The sequence below is a fragment of the Nyctereutes procyonoides genome, unplaced genomic scaffold (genome assembly GCF_905146905.1).
Source record: "Nyctereutes procyonoides isolate TBG_1078 unplaced genomic scaffold, NYPRO_anot_genome, whole genome shotgun sequence".
Taxonomy (NCBI): Eukaryota; Metazoa; Chordata; class Mammalia; order Carnivora; family Canidae; genus Nyctereutes; species Nyctereutes procyonoides.
The window spans coordinates 23,265,683-23,283,337 of record NW_026575044.1 but is presented as its reverse complement, the minus strand read 5'-3'; positions in this window follow the sequence as shown (position 1 = coordinate 23,283,337).

Below are 17,655 nucleotides of genomic sequence, written 5' to 3'. Positions count from 1 at the left end.
TGACCAAGAATATAATCTATCTTATATAATATTCCATGTATATTTGAAAATTCTGTTCTTGGCTTTTTTTTTTTTTTTGTCTATAGTCTCTATAAATGTCCACTTAGGTCAAGTTGTTTAGTAGTGTTGTTAAGTCTTCTATATTCTTACTCATTTTGTCTCTCCTTTTTCTAACAATTACCAAAAGACAAATGTTAAAATATTCAAGTATAGTTATGTATTTTGCATTTCTCTTTTCAATTTTATGATTCATTTAATTTGAAATTCTACTATTAGAAGCATAAACATTTAGGATTCTTATGTTATTTTGATTAATTGATGCATTTAATGGTTATACATCTTTCTTATTGGTTATTTCCCTTGTTTCAAAGATGACTTTATTATTTATTAATGGAGCTTTCTCACTTTCTTATGATTATGATTTTCATGGTATGTACTCCAGACTATTACTTTTCAAGCTGTTTTATGTTTGGTCTGTAATCATTGATACGACTTCATCACCTTGCTGTTGAATTTCTACTTGTTCCATTGGACCTGTATTTTCTAGTTAATTTTATGTGTTATGAAAATTTCAAGTGCCAAAGATAAGAAATCTGTAAAGGATCTTGGTTGTTTTACTTAATCAAAACTCTCTTCCAATACATATCTTTCATTTTACACATGAATAAACTGAGGGAATCAGTTTAATAACTTACTAATGATGTATCATAGTTATTTTAACTGTCTCTTAACTTTATTCTAACTAGCAGTTTAGCAAGTACCCAAAATAATTCTGTAAATGTAATGGCACAGGTAAATATCAAATCACACTAACCCACCTCTCTCTGATTTCAGTTGCTTATTTAGGAGTACCATAAATATCTACAATTTTTATTTATGAATTATATCTCAGTAAAGCTGGAAAAATAGATTAAGAAAAAGGATCAATAATACAGAAAACATAGGTACTATCTAAAGAGAACAATTCTTTTTTTTTTTTTCACTCCAACTGCTTGACAGTCATTCTATTGATATTCTCTTCTATAAAAGGACAATTCATTCTGGATATTTCTATAATAAAGATATTTAGAAATATTAAATTAACAGCTACATATCAGAAACTTTTATGAAAGTTAACAAATGCCAATCTTTTTTTAAAAAAATAGCTTATTGGGATCCCTGGGTGGCGCAGCGGTTTGGCGCCTGCCTTTGGCCCGGGGCGCGATCCTGGAGACCCGGGATCGAATCCCACGTCGGGCTCCCGGTGCATGGAGCCTGCTTCTCTCTCTGCCTGTGTCTCTGCCTCTCTCTCTCTCTCTCTCTCTCTGTGACTATCATAAATAAATAAAAAAAATAAAAAATAGCTTATTATAAAATATTCAGTATTGAGTTTTTTAATAATTAGAAGATAAAATTTAGAAATTATTGTTTTCAAATGAGTTTTAACAGGTTTCTTTCAAAATTTGAAGTATGGAATACTGTCATTTTTTTCTTCTATCCTACAAAATGGCATTCATAACTTTTGTCACTGTACACTTAGCAAAAGCAATGCTTATATAAGCCAAAATTTTATAATTCTGTTTTTATGACAGTTAATGGTTCTTTTTTTTTTTTTTTAAGATTTTATTTATTTCTTTATTCATAGAGACCCAGAGAGAGAGAAGGGGGCAGAGACACAGGCAGAGGGAGAAGCAGGCTCCATGCAGGGAGCCCGACATGGGACTCAATTCAGGGTCCCCAGGATCACACCCCAGGCTGCAGCCGCGCCAAACCGCTGCGCTGCAGGGCTGCCCCCGTTAGTGGTTCTAATTTGCAAATTGATACATTCAGACGATGAGGATATCAAATGCTATGTTGTGTGCCTCAAGAAATCCAGCCAATCAAACTTTTATGAATCTGATTGTTATTCCAAATAAACCAAATAAACTTGTCATCCCTCCCATATTATTGTCATGTATTGTTTCTTGTATTTTAAGAAGAGTGTCTTCTTTTGAGTGAAGGACTTTGGTCAAGTGGTTTATTTAGGAGATGACCAAGGGAATAGGAGTAAGGGACAGGGAGTGTTAATCAGGAAAAATGGGAAAGCCAAGCTAAGTGTGAACCTCTTAAATAACCACTGTGGACCACAAGGGCTGGGGCTACCTGTAAAACATAAAATGTCACCTGAAATTTGGTTCCCTGAAGGATAGGAGTTGAGAACTTTTATATACTCACTGCTTAAAGGTTACCCTGTAAGAAATATCCTTGCACTTCCAGGATACCCAAGTGCACAGAGCAAGTAGCCTCCCACATCACAGGACAAATCTCAAGGCAAAGATCACCTTAGGCATAAACATTTATAGCACAGCCTGAATTCAAGCTGGCACAGTTACAACTGAAAGCAGAGGGGCAATAGCATGTCTAATTGTAGGTCAACATAAAATTCTGGTTCAAAAGCTTGGAAAAAGAATATAACTTTGAAAAACAAGTGGTTAAGAAAACCAATATTATATTATCCTAAACTAATAAAATTAGGGAGTTTATACAAGCACCTGAGATTAGAAGAGGAAGAAAACATTCCTGGGAGAGTACTTGCTCCTAAGCAGGAGAAATTACACCTCTAGCTGTGAGGAAATTCACCCTTTGCCAGAACTAACTGAATTTAGCAGATTTAAATTTTGGAAAAGCCACAGGAGGCTTCAGAGGTGAGAGTTTAGAATGGAATCAGTGTGAACAGTTTAAACAACAACAACAAACAAAACATACACATGGTGAGGAAACTGGAGAATTCAGGTGCAAAGAGTCAAGACCTTGATCATAGGGCTTTTGACATCTCAAAGAGAAAAGAAAATAATTTGGAAATGTAATGAAAAGTTATATGGAGAGAAAAAAGAGACTACAAAGAGGAGAGAACTTAGACTTTTCCAGAGTAAAGCTGAATAGATGTATGTTGTCCCTACATTATTGTTAAATATAGGGACTATTTCCAAATATATACCAGAATGTGGTATACAGATTTCAATCAGTAATGATACTGATTTCATTCTACAGATTTGAGACTTGGAGAAGCATTTAGATATATCATAACATTTTTCTTTTCTTTCTTTCTTTTTTTTTAAGATTTTACTTTTAAAGCTGTTTTAGATCCACAGCAAAATTGAAAAGAAGGCATAGAATTTCCCATTTATTCCCTGCCCTTAAACATACATAGCCTCCCTATTACCAACATCCCCTTCCAAAGTGGTACATTTGTTAAAACTGATGAACCTAAATTGACATATCATACAGTTGACATTAGAATTCACTCCTGATGTTGTACATTCTATGCGTTTGGACAGATGTATAATGACATGTATCCACCACTGTAATGTCATGGAGTATTTTCACTGCCCTAAAAACCCTTTGTGCTTTGCCTATCTTTCCTCTTCCCACTGCACTCTTCACAACCATTGACCTTTTTACTGTCTCCATAATTTTGTCTCATGGCAGTTTTCATTGTGTATTGATCACAAAAGTATTTTGGGGCACCTGGCTGGTTCAGTCGGTAGAGTGTGTGATCCCTGCTGTTGGGGTTGTAAGTTTGAGCCCTATGTTGGGACTTAAGTTATTTTACTTAAAAATAAAATCTTTTAAAACAGTATTTTGTAAGTCTATCATGTAATTAACAAGATCTTTATGAATATTAAGATATTCAGAATGCACCATTTATTGACTATATGTCAATTAATAACCACAGTATATACACATATATATACATAATATACGTAGTCATGTGGGGCACCTGGTGACTCTTGATCTCAGGGTCATGAGTTTGAGTCCAACATTGGGTATAGAGATTACTTAAAAAATAAGACCTTAAAAAAAATCACACACAGCCATCTACTTTGTGTCATACTAAATTCAAATGTTGTTTAGTTTAGAGATTAACAAGCTAAAATATCCTAAATTCCCTTCAGGACTAGACATTTCCTTAAAAATGCACAAATAATTTATTAAATTTTAAAGGACAATGCTCATCATTACCCTAAGCTACTAAGTAATGTTTGATATTAATGATAAAACATGCAAGTTGTAAAAAGATGTGATTTTAATTTTTTGTGTGTATGACTAGAATTTATAAATTAAAACTTCCATGCTGAAAGTGGCCCTAATTTCTTGACTATTTGAACCAGTCCTCTGTCTATGGTTGACAGTAACCAAATATTGAATATGAATCCTAACAAGTACACCATGAACACAAATACTTTGTTTCCATCTGGTTCGAGTTATAGCCACTTGTCCATACACATTGCAGCTTTATGCATCCTGAATATATTCCTAGGTAAATATTTTAACCAGAAAACATACATATGATAAAGTATACATCTCTGATTTTAAACATAAGTACAATTTTAATAGGGGAAAAATGGTATCCTTGGGTAATTTAGCTGTTTCTTTGTCCTGATTTTCAGTGAGTGCCAAAACTCAGAAAAATGAGCAGTTCTGAATTTAACCCTTGTGGTGGGTAAAACCATTGTAACATTTCACTGCCCTCTACAGGATGCAAATATAAGTCGTTTGGGTGGAACTTTCCTTTCTGTACAAAATTTGAAAATGAAACTCTTGAGCAAGGATCCAGAATTTAAAAGAAGAGTGGCACAGCAAAGGAGGGTGCAGGGGATGCAAATTGAGTTTTCTGTAAAATTTATGAATTTGTGAAGACATACAGTACCCAGCAAGATTTCCCCAAACTGAAAATAAACAGCAATAAAAGTGCCACAATATGAAAAGGTGGCAATAACACGAGAGGTTTTATGAATTGTTCAAATGAGAGAGAGAGAGAGAGAAAGAGAGAGAGCGAGGGAGAAGAATAAGAGAAAGGGGAGGGAAAATGTTACTGAAAATGAGTGGGTGTTATTGTTTGATCTCATTTTTTTCTCCCTTTTTGTTTGTTTAATTTCATTTGATTGCTAAAATGAAAAGTGTCTGCAAAATGATGAACTAATTAGAAGAACATGCAACCGTTATTTTTCTTACAAAGAAAAAAAAGAGTTTTATCCTTTTAGATCCCATCCAAAGCCTTCACTCTGCACCATAGTGGGTTTTGAAAGTCATTTACATAATAGCTAACAAAAATGTACTCAGCAAAACACCGGGCTTTCTAAACACAGGAGATAATTATGTTGGAAGAATGATATTCCATTGCCATCTCCATTTTCAAGATACATTTATCCTCCCTGTATACAGCATAGAACAACCAAACACATATTAACATATATTGCGTAGGTGTGCGCCATTAGAGTGACAAGGTATAGGCAGTTGGGGCTGATGGGAGCTAAGGCAGAGCAAAAGCCAAGAAGGAAAGAAATACTGCATTCTATTCCTGGCATATATGTACCACCTGAATGGTATTTTTCATTATCTCTTGCACTGGGAACATTCTATTATTCCACTGGGAAGTCATAGCAGAAGAGATATAATTATCAGCAGAGTAATGGGGATGCTCTAGCTAATGGCCAGCTATTCAAATATCTCAATATAATCGTCTTGCCCAATCTCTCCCCATTGCATACTCTTCTGGAGAAACTCATCATTTTTTCCACTTACTCCAGCATAATGAATTCATTTTGCATTTTCTTTGTGAGAAATTAAGAGGAATCGCAATATAATGTGTTGACATTTGAAATTCTGCACAGAAAAGTTTAGGCTGGCAATTTAGTTTAATCGCAAGCTAGCAGGGAGAGGCTGCTTATTAAATTAGTTCCCTGTGTATAAAATGTGTATTTTCTTCATAAACCTTTGCCTTTTACCTGAGTTAAGACTTTTTTTCCCTTCTTTGTAAGTTCCAGTTTTCTCAAAAGAAAAAATAATGTCCCAAACTAAAGATTGTGTTCTTTGAGATTTTTTTTTTATGGTCAAAATTGTTGACGTCAGAGATGAGCATTGAATAAGAGGCCCTTGGGAAAAGTGAAAAATAAATAAGAAGTTGTCCTTAAGAAAAGCCACCAAAGTGTATTTTCTTTTTCTGCAATATTAAGCCTCTCATTTTGGTCACTCTCGGGAAAGATTCTTTCTCCCTATTAGATTGAAGCTCTTCTGTTTATTTGCTCATATCGAAGCTCGACTAACCATTTCCATATTTTCTGCTCCTTATTTTTCTTTTTTAGAGTTTCAACTCATTTACTCTAATAAGACTTGTAAACTGCTAATAAAAGAGCCTTTCCAGTTTCTCTAGGGAATGCCAGATATCTGGGCAGGTGGTAACAAGAACAAGTTATTTTAAAAAACCTGCTATTGGAATCATTGAATTGGAAGAGAATTTGGCTTTCCTCTCATTCTGACCTAGAAGCTTCACCAAGTTCCAGCCTTTGTGGGGTGAGAGACAAGGCTAGGTGCGAAACGTGTGTCATCAGTTGATGGGGAGCAAGAAGATTAAAAAAAAAAAGGTGTCTTATTTTGATTACCTTCCTATCATGTCTCACAGTCTTTCCTTTTTTTCCTGTAAAGTATTTTTTTTTTATATTCAAATAAACACCGTTTTTAACACAGCATCCTTGAAGAAGATACTCACTTGGGAAAACATGGTCAGAGGGATAATTCATTCCTCTGTCTCCAGTCCTTTCTGAACAGCACCTAGATTCGAACTCCCTGAGCTCATTAGAGGCTCAGGAAAGGGGTATGAGGGAAAGACGACATGGCCTACCTTCAGAAAGGGCAATAAAAGGCAACCCTTGAAACTAACATGAAACTGGAAGAATTACTCTGGAGTATGTAAGAGTCAGTCTCACCACAGTCTCTGGATCTATCACCATCCAATCCATACCTCCTCTTTGTCTTGTGGAATGTGTATGGTTTCCCTCTTCTTCTTGAATTACCCTCGACAGCTAAGACTATGCCTAGCCACTCCAAGTTCTTCTTCAATATTAGCCTAAAATGTTACATTCTTATTTCAATTACAATTTCTTACAATCTTTTCACATTAATGTTTTGTTGAATGTCATTTTTCTTTCTCACTCTGCATATTATCATCATTAATAAAATCCACTGCTACTTACCTGTCAAATAGATTTACTGCCATAACTATTGTAATACGGGATTTGTCACTTTGTTTGGAAGATGGTCTTTTGGTCTAAGATGTGGAGTTTTCTTTAAGAAATGGTTCTATCTTTCATAATAAAGACATGACATAAAAGGATAGGGTCTCAATTTATGTTTGGAAATGTTCCATAAACTAAAGGGAACTGAAAAGGAAGTATAGGGAAGGAAGCCCACCACAACTCCCAAGGTATGACAGAGAAATTGCTTGTATGTGTGTTATTTAAAAGTGATTTTGATGCACTAAGGTTTTCTCTTCCTTTTTTTAAAAAAATTTTATTTATTTATTCATGAGAGACATAGAAAGAGAGAGGCAGAGACACAGGCAGAGAGAGAAGCAGGCTCTACACCGGGAGCCCAATGTGGGGCTCAAGGTGGGGCTCCATCCCAGGACTCCAGGATCACGCCCTGGGCTGAACGCAGACACTTAACTGCTGAGCCACCCGGGCATCCCACACTAAGGTTTTCAAATTCTAATCCATTACCTATTTTTCATTACTAATAGAGATGCCAAAGGGAGCAGGGGGTATATGAGTGACTGCAAAAGTGTATGTTTGAGAACACACTCATCAAAAAAGCAGCTCTGGTTTATTGTATGAAACGCAGTATGTTATTATAGCAAGAACACTTGATCACAAGCCAGAAGCCTGAGTTCTAGTTTTAAATCTAGTCTTTGCTAACTAGTTATATGACCTTGGGGCTATGAATCATAAAGCCTCCAATTCATCCATAAAATGAGGAAGTTAGATTTGATTTTGTGCAATACCACTTCCAATTTGAAGCAACTCTAATTACATTATTTGGATTTAAAGTATCTTTCTGAAAACCAGGCTATTAATGGACAGCAGACATAAATTATATTCCATAGCAGTTTCATTTTAAATTATTCATTTTTAAGAAGTTTCTGATAGCAGGTAAAGAGGAAGTGATGTAATTAATTACAGGGAGGTTCAGTGAAGGAATATGGCAAATTGGATCAAGCAATCCATCATTAGGGATTTATTAAATGTCTCCTGCCTTAAATATTATGAAAGATAAAAAATACTTTAAAATATTTGAAATGATCTCTCTCTTTAATTGCTTCCTCCTTTGGAGGAGGGTGAAGTACAACCTTTTATAAAAATATGAAGTAAAGAAGTAACAAACACTATAGTCCTATACTGAGGTACAGTGGAATTTTAGATAATAACACAAATGAAGCAGTCTTATGGGAACATTAGGGTCTGATAAAGTTTTAGAATTATTGGTGGTGTTAAAATGAATATAGAACAGGGGGATGCTCAGTTCAGGCAGGGAAGAGAGACTGCTAAATTTCACGGAGAGGTTTTAAGGAGGTTCTCTAATATCGTGTTCAGTAACAGTGGGTATGTAGAGAAACAACCCTAGACGTAACTAGGAGCCTTAAATGGCTCCAATATATTTTGGAAGAATTGATGACAATGAATATTAAGATGACTTAAATTGATGGTTCACCAAAACCGAGGACCTATCAAGACACCAAGCCAAGAGACTTTATTTTCCTATGGAATTTACTATGGAGCTGCTTTTTGGCATGACATAGAGTATGATTCCTTTTATTAGCAGAGACATAGGTACCTGATCAGGGGAATTATAGATGAATATATGATTGCTCTTAACCTGCTGTTCCTTATAACTTCTCTTGTTACAGTGGCACTGTGATAATTTCATCATGTACTCAATTTTACCAACATTTTTTTCACATTATGAAAATGTGTGTTGATGTTATTTAAACAGCTGCAGCTAAAAAAATACAAACTTTTAGATAAAGTCTTACGAAAAAAATTAAGTGAAGAAAGAAATAGGTGCATAAGCCCTGTTTGATACTATAGAAGAAAACAAGAGGGAGTTCTCAAAGAGCTTTCTTTGGCCTGTTAGGATTCTCAGTAAATAATTCACAGCAGTTGCCCTCCAACATTTTTGCTCATGTACCACTAAGACTTTTGAAAAACTAATTTACTCTCACATATTTTTAAGTTGACATTAAATTTTTCATTATAAGCTCATACTTATGATAAAGAGTTACAAAATAAATACATTATAAATGTTGACATTTAAATATAAAATTGTTAAATCATTCTATTAAATGTAGCTAATGGAATCTGAATACTGATTTGAAAGCTGCCATCATTATGAAAACAGTAGATTACATAAATTTCCTTTGTGATATAAAATTTTTCAGTTTCTTTTTTCTTCATGAATTTGTTTCTGTTTTATACGCTCCAAAGAACTTTATCCTTTAATATATTTTTATGTTTAAAAGTATTTTATTCATTATCCTATCATCTTTCTCTGCAACACAATTATGCATGTAAAATGTAATTTTATGTTTTATTCCTCTGACAATAAAGCTCTAACAATAAAAAATTTTATTCTCAATCAAGTTGTAATAATTATCACTAATACACAATTGATCAAAATGATCTAAATAAATCACAAAATTTAATAATATTTAACATAAATGCAAAAGTTCATTAGAGTAGCATCTCTTAATGAGATAGATGGATCTAGGTGTTTTTTTCCCCATTAGTTCTTGAATTCTGCTGAATACTACTCATTGCTACCATGAGACAGTGCTTATCATCAATTTTCTTTATCATTATCTTTTTTTAAAGATGTACTATTTAACCTAATGTGTGATGCAGGACTTACATGTATAAAACAGCCAATGTCAAAACAATCAGTCTAACTACAGCCATCCTTTTGTTAGAAAAAGTTTAACTTTATTTTTAAATTTTAATCAAAGCATTCATAACATCACATTCTGGAATTTCTTTGAGAAATTCAACTGATCATCCATTAACTTATCTAAGTTAACTTATCTAAGTTAATGGATGATAGATAAATAAAAGATAAAGTCATAACGTTTTGACATGATTTTCTGGTCTGGATGAAATAAGGCCCCACTGCATTCAGTTCTTCACTTAAATTCACTTTACTTTGCTCTTATAGGACCTACCTTTAGCAGCAATGTGCTCTTTTAGATAGATTGGGGATGGAAGAATCAAGGTTATTAATGAAAACTGTATCACACCCCCCTATCCTATGATTTATCAGAATTCAGAACATTTCAGCTAAGCCAAAATATCATTCTTTCCAATTAATACTCTGTCTTTAACAGAAATATGTATAGGACAGGGATAACAAGAAAAGTCTATTCTTGTTCTTAAGGGATGACAATATTTTGAGTATCTTTAGAAGTTTTTAAATTCTGTGTGATGATCCATTAAGATGTATAGTTTTCTGGCAGGAGAAGAACAGTGAGCAGACAGGTGAATTGCCCTCAGATGCTTTCTTTGGAAGATCAACTTTAGAATAAAGAAGGCATATATAAAATTGAGGATCTGGTAATGTATTTCTTGAAATTATTGATGTCCAATTATCCCTAAGAAAGACCATGTATTCCCACAAAGGCATTCTCCAGTATGAAATCTATTCCAGAGAAGAAGACTCCACATCTCCCCTCTAAGAATAGATTCCACTTCCATGATGACAGTCTTTATTTCCTCATCTCACCATAGACCCATTTCTGATTACCAACCTTAACAATGTGTCATGTGCTCTAAATCTATAGTATATGTATCTAGATCTTTGAATTGGGATTATTATTCACAATTTATAGTTATATGGCTCAAGGGGGTTAAGTTAATTGTTCATGATTTCATTAAAAAGAAAACGCAGGGATCCCTGGGTGGCGCAGTGGTTTGGCGCCTGCCTTTGGCCCAGGGCGCCATCCTGGAGACCCGGGATCGAGTCCCATATTGGGCTCCCGGTGCATGGACCCTGCTTCTCCCTCTGCCTGTGTCTCTGCCTCTCTCTCTCTCTGTGACTATCATAAATAAATAAATTAAAAAATAAATAAATAAATAAATAAATAAATAAATAAATAAATAAATAGAAAAGGCAGCCAAATCTGCCTAATCTCAACAGTATGTACACCCAAGTTCCTCCACGACTTTAAACAATGAAGAGATTGTGCTTTATAATTTTTAAGGAATCTGCAGCTCTAACATTCTAGACCCTAAGATAGCAGCTGGGATAGAGCTCAATGTAGCTCTTAATGACAATGGCATTTAGCTTGAAAATAAAGCCAATACTTGACTCTATTTGAAAATGTTAGCTCATCTTTCTGAAACTTCTTACTCAACATGGCCATCAAATTTTGAGTATCATTAACATTTCTTACATGAAGTACTTAAAAAATAGTAACATGGTCCCCAGATTTTTTTCCACCTGGCTCTCTCCAGTTATGCTAGTCAATACATTTTTTTTTCAAATGGAATTTTTAAGATTTATAACTGTATAGTCCTATAGCTATTGATTTCTTTAAATAGTGAAGAATTTGCTGCTGGAAAATCCTCCCCATTGTGTGTGAGAGTGTGTGAGTACAAGTGTGTTGATGGAATTTGGTAAGGAAGGTGGAGAAGAAAACATTTGTTTAATTCTTGTCCTCTCACCTAAAAAATATATTTTGCCTTGAGAGATTCTCATAACACAGCAGTCAGTTCTGTGCTCTGCTCTTTTCAGAAAGAATGACACACTAATTTTCACTTCAAAGCCTGGTAGTTTGTAAGCTTGTCTTACAACATTAATTTTGGGAGCCATCTTCCAATGTCTTTCAGGGAGATGTTAACAGTCAACTGTGTTTGGCTTGTGAAAATAGAGAAAATGCTTCTAAAAAATAGAAAATTTAAAACAAGAAAAATGAAGCTTTTACTGGTTAAAAATCAAATGCTTAATTCTGGTGCATTACATGTCAATAAAAAGTAAAAGAACAACTTGGTGGAAAAAAAAAAAACAGAAAAATAATCCCGTAGAGTTCAAAACTTTTTGTTATGTTTTAGACAAAAACTATGAGCATGGAGTTGGCACATAGAAAGGGGATTGTTACACACACACACACACACACACACACACACACACACACACACAGGTTGTCTTACTGTTTTGTTCTAGAATTGAAAACAACCTAAACTTTTAGAGGCTATTTTGAAAATTTTGTTCTATTCAAAGTTTCACCAAAGCTATAAATTTCATTACTATCTGTCATTATCTAAATATATATGTGAACACACTTAAAGAAAGAATAAGAAACACGATCTTATCATACAAAAGTTCCCGTGCTGCTGTGTTCTATGATCCTTCATAATGTCCCCTTCATGATATCCTACACATGCTCCCTAGCTGAAATGAGTACAGGGCTTCCACGTGGGCCAAGAAGAAAATCACTTTGCCTTCTGAATCCCATCCACCTCCAACTTCTGTTCTTTTACTTACACATTTTTTCGGAATCTTTGAGCCCAAAGGTCCCTCTCCTTCTCCCTCAGTGACTTCTGTCCCTTCTATGTGTCAGGACTTGACACTTGGTTTTTATGGACTATGCCATGGAAACCCAAATAAGCCTATGAAGTACATAATAGTAAGAAATAGGCTAAAGACATAAAGTAAATATACAGGGTCACATCATTTAAATTTTGGAAGTAGGATTTAACTTTACAAGTTGCAGACTATAAGGCTTGTACTCCATTCATCATGTGGTAACTATCTTTCAAATTGATAATCCAGGAATATGAAATCAGGGGTTTAAATATGTTAATTCTATTTTCTGCTTCATAGCAATGGGTAATATTAATTTGGTCTTGGTAAAATTAATTTGTGAGCCTCAGGATCCTTAGTTTAAAAGATACTCATTGCTATATATACATATATATATATATACATATATATATATATATATACCAATGAGGCACTTGGCTGACTCAGTTGGTAGAGCATATGACTCTTGATCTCAGAGTTGTGATTTCAAGCCCCACACTGGGTGTAGAGCTTATTTAAAAATAAATAAATAAATAATTTGATCAATTAAACTAAAAACATTCTTTGGGGTACCTGCCTGGCTCAGTTGGTAGAGGATACAGCCCTTGATTTCAGGGTTGTAAGTTCAAGTCCCATACTGGATGTAGATTACTGAAAAATAAAATCTTAAAAGGATATATATATATATATATATATATATATATATATATATATCCCAATGATTTTTAAGTCCTCCTCCATTTCTTGCTATTGCTATCATTACTAAAACTTATGGAGTGGTAAGTATTTACTTATATTAGCTAAAATTGAGGCAATATGCACATTGATTTGCAAACATGTTATTTAATCCTTGTAACAATACTTTGATAAATTATTGATTTAGAGATGATGAATCTGACATTATGTTGCTTATCTAAGTGACATAACTCTGAGAATTAGAACCAGAATTCAAACTGAGGCTTCTCTGACTAGAATATCTAGATTCCCCTTGTCTTGTTCTAGGATACTTGAGAAATAGTGGTTCAGAAAATGACAAAGGGTTGGATACCCTGGAAAGCCCACCGTGGGGTAGGAATTGAACATGCCTCAGTAATCAGTTAGCTGGTGAGCAAGGGTGAAAGGCAAAGGGAAACCAATTTGAATAATGGCTTATTCTCAGAAATAAGCCTAACATGTCTATGTGCAAATATAAAGTCTGTGCAGAATTGAGAACATAAACCAGCATCATTTTGAAATGCTTAATATAAAAATACCACCCCTACTTTTGTTTTTTTTTCCCCCTCTTGACTTTCCCTTTTCAAGACACAAAGAATGTCTTAGTATCCTTCCCCACTCCTAAGATTATATGTACATTAGAAATTATAGCAGAAGTCCGTGCAGTATTTATAGAACTAAGAGGTAACAATGAAATATACAGAGGAAAAAAATATACAACTAAAGAGAATGCTGAACAGGAAGCAATCTTGAGAATCACGTAGTCCAATCTTGCTCAGAGAATGTTATCCTCATGATCTGCAAGGTTTCATCAGAAAGAGAAAACTAAAAATAGAAAGTGTGGGTTAAGTGAGTGGGATATATAGCTTTTAAAAAAAAAGAAGAAGAAAACTACTCACAGCTTAAGGGTTTAGAAAACTCTCTGCCACAAGATCTGAAAGAATAAATTACATCAAGAGCCTTTTTAGTGTTTTCTTTATTTTGGGGGTGTGCAGTGTGGATTGATTTGGAGTGACCTGTATTTAAAAGCCTTGGCATTCTTGGAAACAGAGCATTTCTATTGCACAATCCTCCTCCTCCTTCTTCTCCCCATAGTACAAAGCAGCAACTTTTATACAATCTGACTTCTCAACTCCTGTCTTCTTATTTTCTCAACACAACAGGACAGCCATCCATCCTGCTCTTGCTCCAGATGACCTTCCTGCCATCCTCTGATTTCCTGTTTTTCTGGCCTCTTTCTTCTCTGCTCAGAGAGTTTAAATACATGGAGGTGAGGCTGGGGATGTGGAGGTCAAGGTTGAAAGAGAAGTTGTTAAATCATGCAACACATGATTTAAAAATTCCCTATGAATTTTTAGTCCATGTGTATAACAAGATCCAATAAAAATGCGGCTACCATGACCCTGAAGCACACTTTGCATTGTTTGTTTAAACAACCTCCCAAAAAACTACCAATGACAGAGTAAGACATTTTGTTCAATTCAAATTGAAACAATGCCCCATTGGATTATGAAAAGCCAGCTGTTGAATTCTAAGAACACTGAATAGTGGATAAGTTTGCCAGAAGTAGAAGAAAAAGGAGGGAGTAAAGGTTACATGTATACTTAAATGTCCAGTCAACATTTCAGGTGGAGGGCTATGCAGAGGAATTCTGATAGTCAATATGTATCATTAATCTGGTACCATGTATTAAGCACTGATTCATTAAGCAGTAGTAGGCAACCTTCTAGAATGCTCTCTGAACAGGTTACCATATCATCATCATCCCACTTGGTGAATGACTTTTTGACATATTTCAGGAAGACAATAGAATTTTTATAAATTACACTCTAGTATTTTCATTAAAAAAAATCAATTCTACCAGCATCTGTATCCTTTCCTTAAAAAATTTCTGTTACATTTGAGGAATGCCAATCTTCCAAAGACAAACTTCCTCTTATACCCTAGATCTAAGTACCATAGGTATCTTTGCTCCTTGAAAAATATAATCCTTTTAGATAAACTCTTTTCTTTATCCCATATTTCTCTCTACCAGAACATTCTTAGAAAGTATTCAAGCCCCTGATGTCTAGTGATGTAGCCAGGAACCACATGTGGTCAGAAATGTAGCTAGTAAGAATTGAAATATACAGAAGTGTAAAATACACAACAGATTTCAAAGAGTTTTCACCAAATTAAAAATATATCAAATATTATTTTTTATATTTTAAAATATTTCTACTATATCAAATTAGTAAGATATAGCATTAAAATTAATTTCACCAGTTTATTTTACTTTTTTAAACACTACAGTGTTTAAAATTGAACATGTGCCTTTTATTTTCTTTTCTCTTTTATCTTTTGATCACATTCTTACTTTGTATTTCTGCTTTTGGTGGAGAATATCCTCCAATAGCTTCCTACAAATAGCCTCCTACAAATTTTCTGAGCCATTTTATGTCCAACCATGTGCATACATGATAGGTTTTGTCCAAGTCTCTATTTTCCTCCCAATATAAAAATAAACTATCCAAAAGATGGCTTCTGTTCCCTTGCTTTCAAAAACATTCTGCATGCTGAAGACCTCCAGTGTTAAATCTTTAGGCCATAACTCATCAAAAACTTGAGACTATTATATCATGCTTCTTATTGGATGTATTTTTTGAGAGATATTTCAGGGACATCTTAAAAATAACTATAATCTTTGATATATACGTACAATCCCACTTATGTAAGCACACAAACTTGTTTTCCTTGAGTCTTACTCTTAGCAAATGATAGCTTGCGATACTTAGTTTCTCAAGTCAGAAACCTAAGAGATTTCCTTGATACCTTTCTTCGGACAATATATTTGTAAGTCCTATTTTTCTGCCTCAAGATGTTTTCCTAACCTGACCATTCATTTCCATTTCTAGTGCAATCACTTTTGCCCAACCCTCCACAATTGTGTTCTAGGACTATTTCCAAACTGGACTTCAGGTTTTTACTCTTGTTCTCTGCCAATCAATTCTCTATAGCCATAAAAGAAAAGAGATAATTTTAAAAATATACTCATACTGAAAATCTATAACTTCACTTGAAACTAAGTACTAATTCATGAAAATGACTTATATGATTTCTCATGTTATGATACTATTTAGCCTCTCTAATATTTTCTCATAATACATTCTACCTTGCACACACTGCTCTAGCTCCTCCTGGAAAATCAGTCATTCCTTGGTCTCTTCTCAAAATTATGAAATTCTTTCCTGCCTCTGGGTTTTTATTATGCTGTTCTCTAGAATCTTCCCTAATTTTTGCAAGACTGGCTCTTTTCCAACATTGAGGCTTCACTTGGATGCTTCCCTTTGTTGACTACCCAGTCTAAAATACTCCCCATTACTGCGACATTATTTCTTTATTTGCTATTAGAACATTGTTTTTCCTTTATAGTATTTCTCAAAAATTATTTTATTGTATTTTAGTTACTTGTCCATTATGTGATTCCTTATCTGCATAATATTAGCTCTAAAATAGCAAAGATCATAACTATCTTATAGACCACTGTCTCCTGGTCCATGTGCAATGTCTGACATATGAAAGGTACTTAATAAATACTGACTGAATAAATAAATGGATGGTTATTTGCTCCTAGGAGATTATTTCATTGCATAAATTCAAGCTTTAGAATTATTGGCTCAATATATCATGTGTCATCAGAGGCATGAGTATGTAAGTAGTCTAGAACATCAAGAGTCATGTTTTTTTATTATGGAAATACAGTTTTTTTTTTCAGTAATGGAACCACAAATCTACCATTATTGCAATTATCATTTAATCCTCAGGCCATAATATTACAGATGTGGAGGCAAATGATGGTGGCCCACTGTGACCTGTCCCTATGTCATTATGGATACCTCTCATACTATGATTATCAGTCATTTATTTCTGCATTCCTTCTTGCTCAACCATTTCTTTAAATTTTTTTTTAACTCTAAAAAACAATGAAAATAGAATGAGGAGGATTTTTAATTAGAGAATTGAATGCTTGTTATTCAAGTACTCTTTAGAGATTCAATTTTGAGAAATGAATAACCCAACTTGAAGAATTTGGCTAGATAAGAGATAAAGAGAAGAAAAATGAGTCTTTGGTGGCATATGAAAGCTGTATGTCATAGCTTCAACTTACATCAAAGACAAGAAAGTGATTAATCAAGAGTAAGTTATAGAAATAAAATGGATGTGTGCTCAACTTATATAAATGTCAATTTTGTTTGATGGCACTGTCCATTAAGAAACAGAAATTTGGAATTTGAAATGCTATATTATAAATTCTATATAATAGCTCTATTTTTATATAAAAATTTCAACCAGTTTTATTCAGAAGTTGAACTTTTCTGTAGCTAATTTAAAGGAATCACTGATCTCAATGAATTGCTAAAGCATTAGTACAGCTATTGTTAAAATGGGCAAAATGTCTTCAAACTACAGAACTTGCTGTTGGAGCCTAATTCTAAGCTCTTTTAAAAATGTTCTTTCTTCCTTGTAAGTTGAAACTTGAATGGAGGTGGGAGGAGAAAGACATGCCAGGAATTAAGATTCTGATTTTGCAAATTC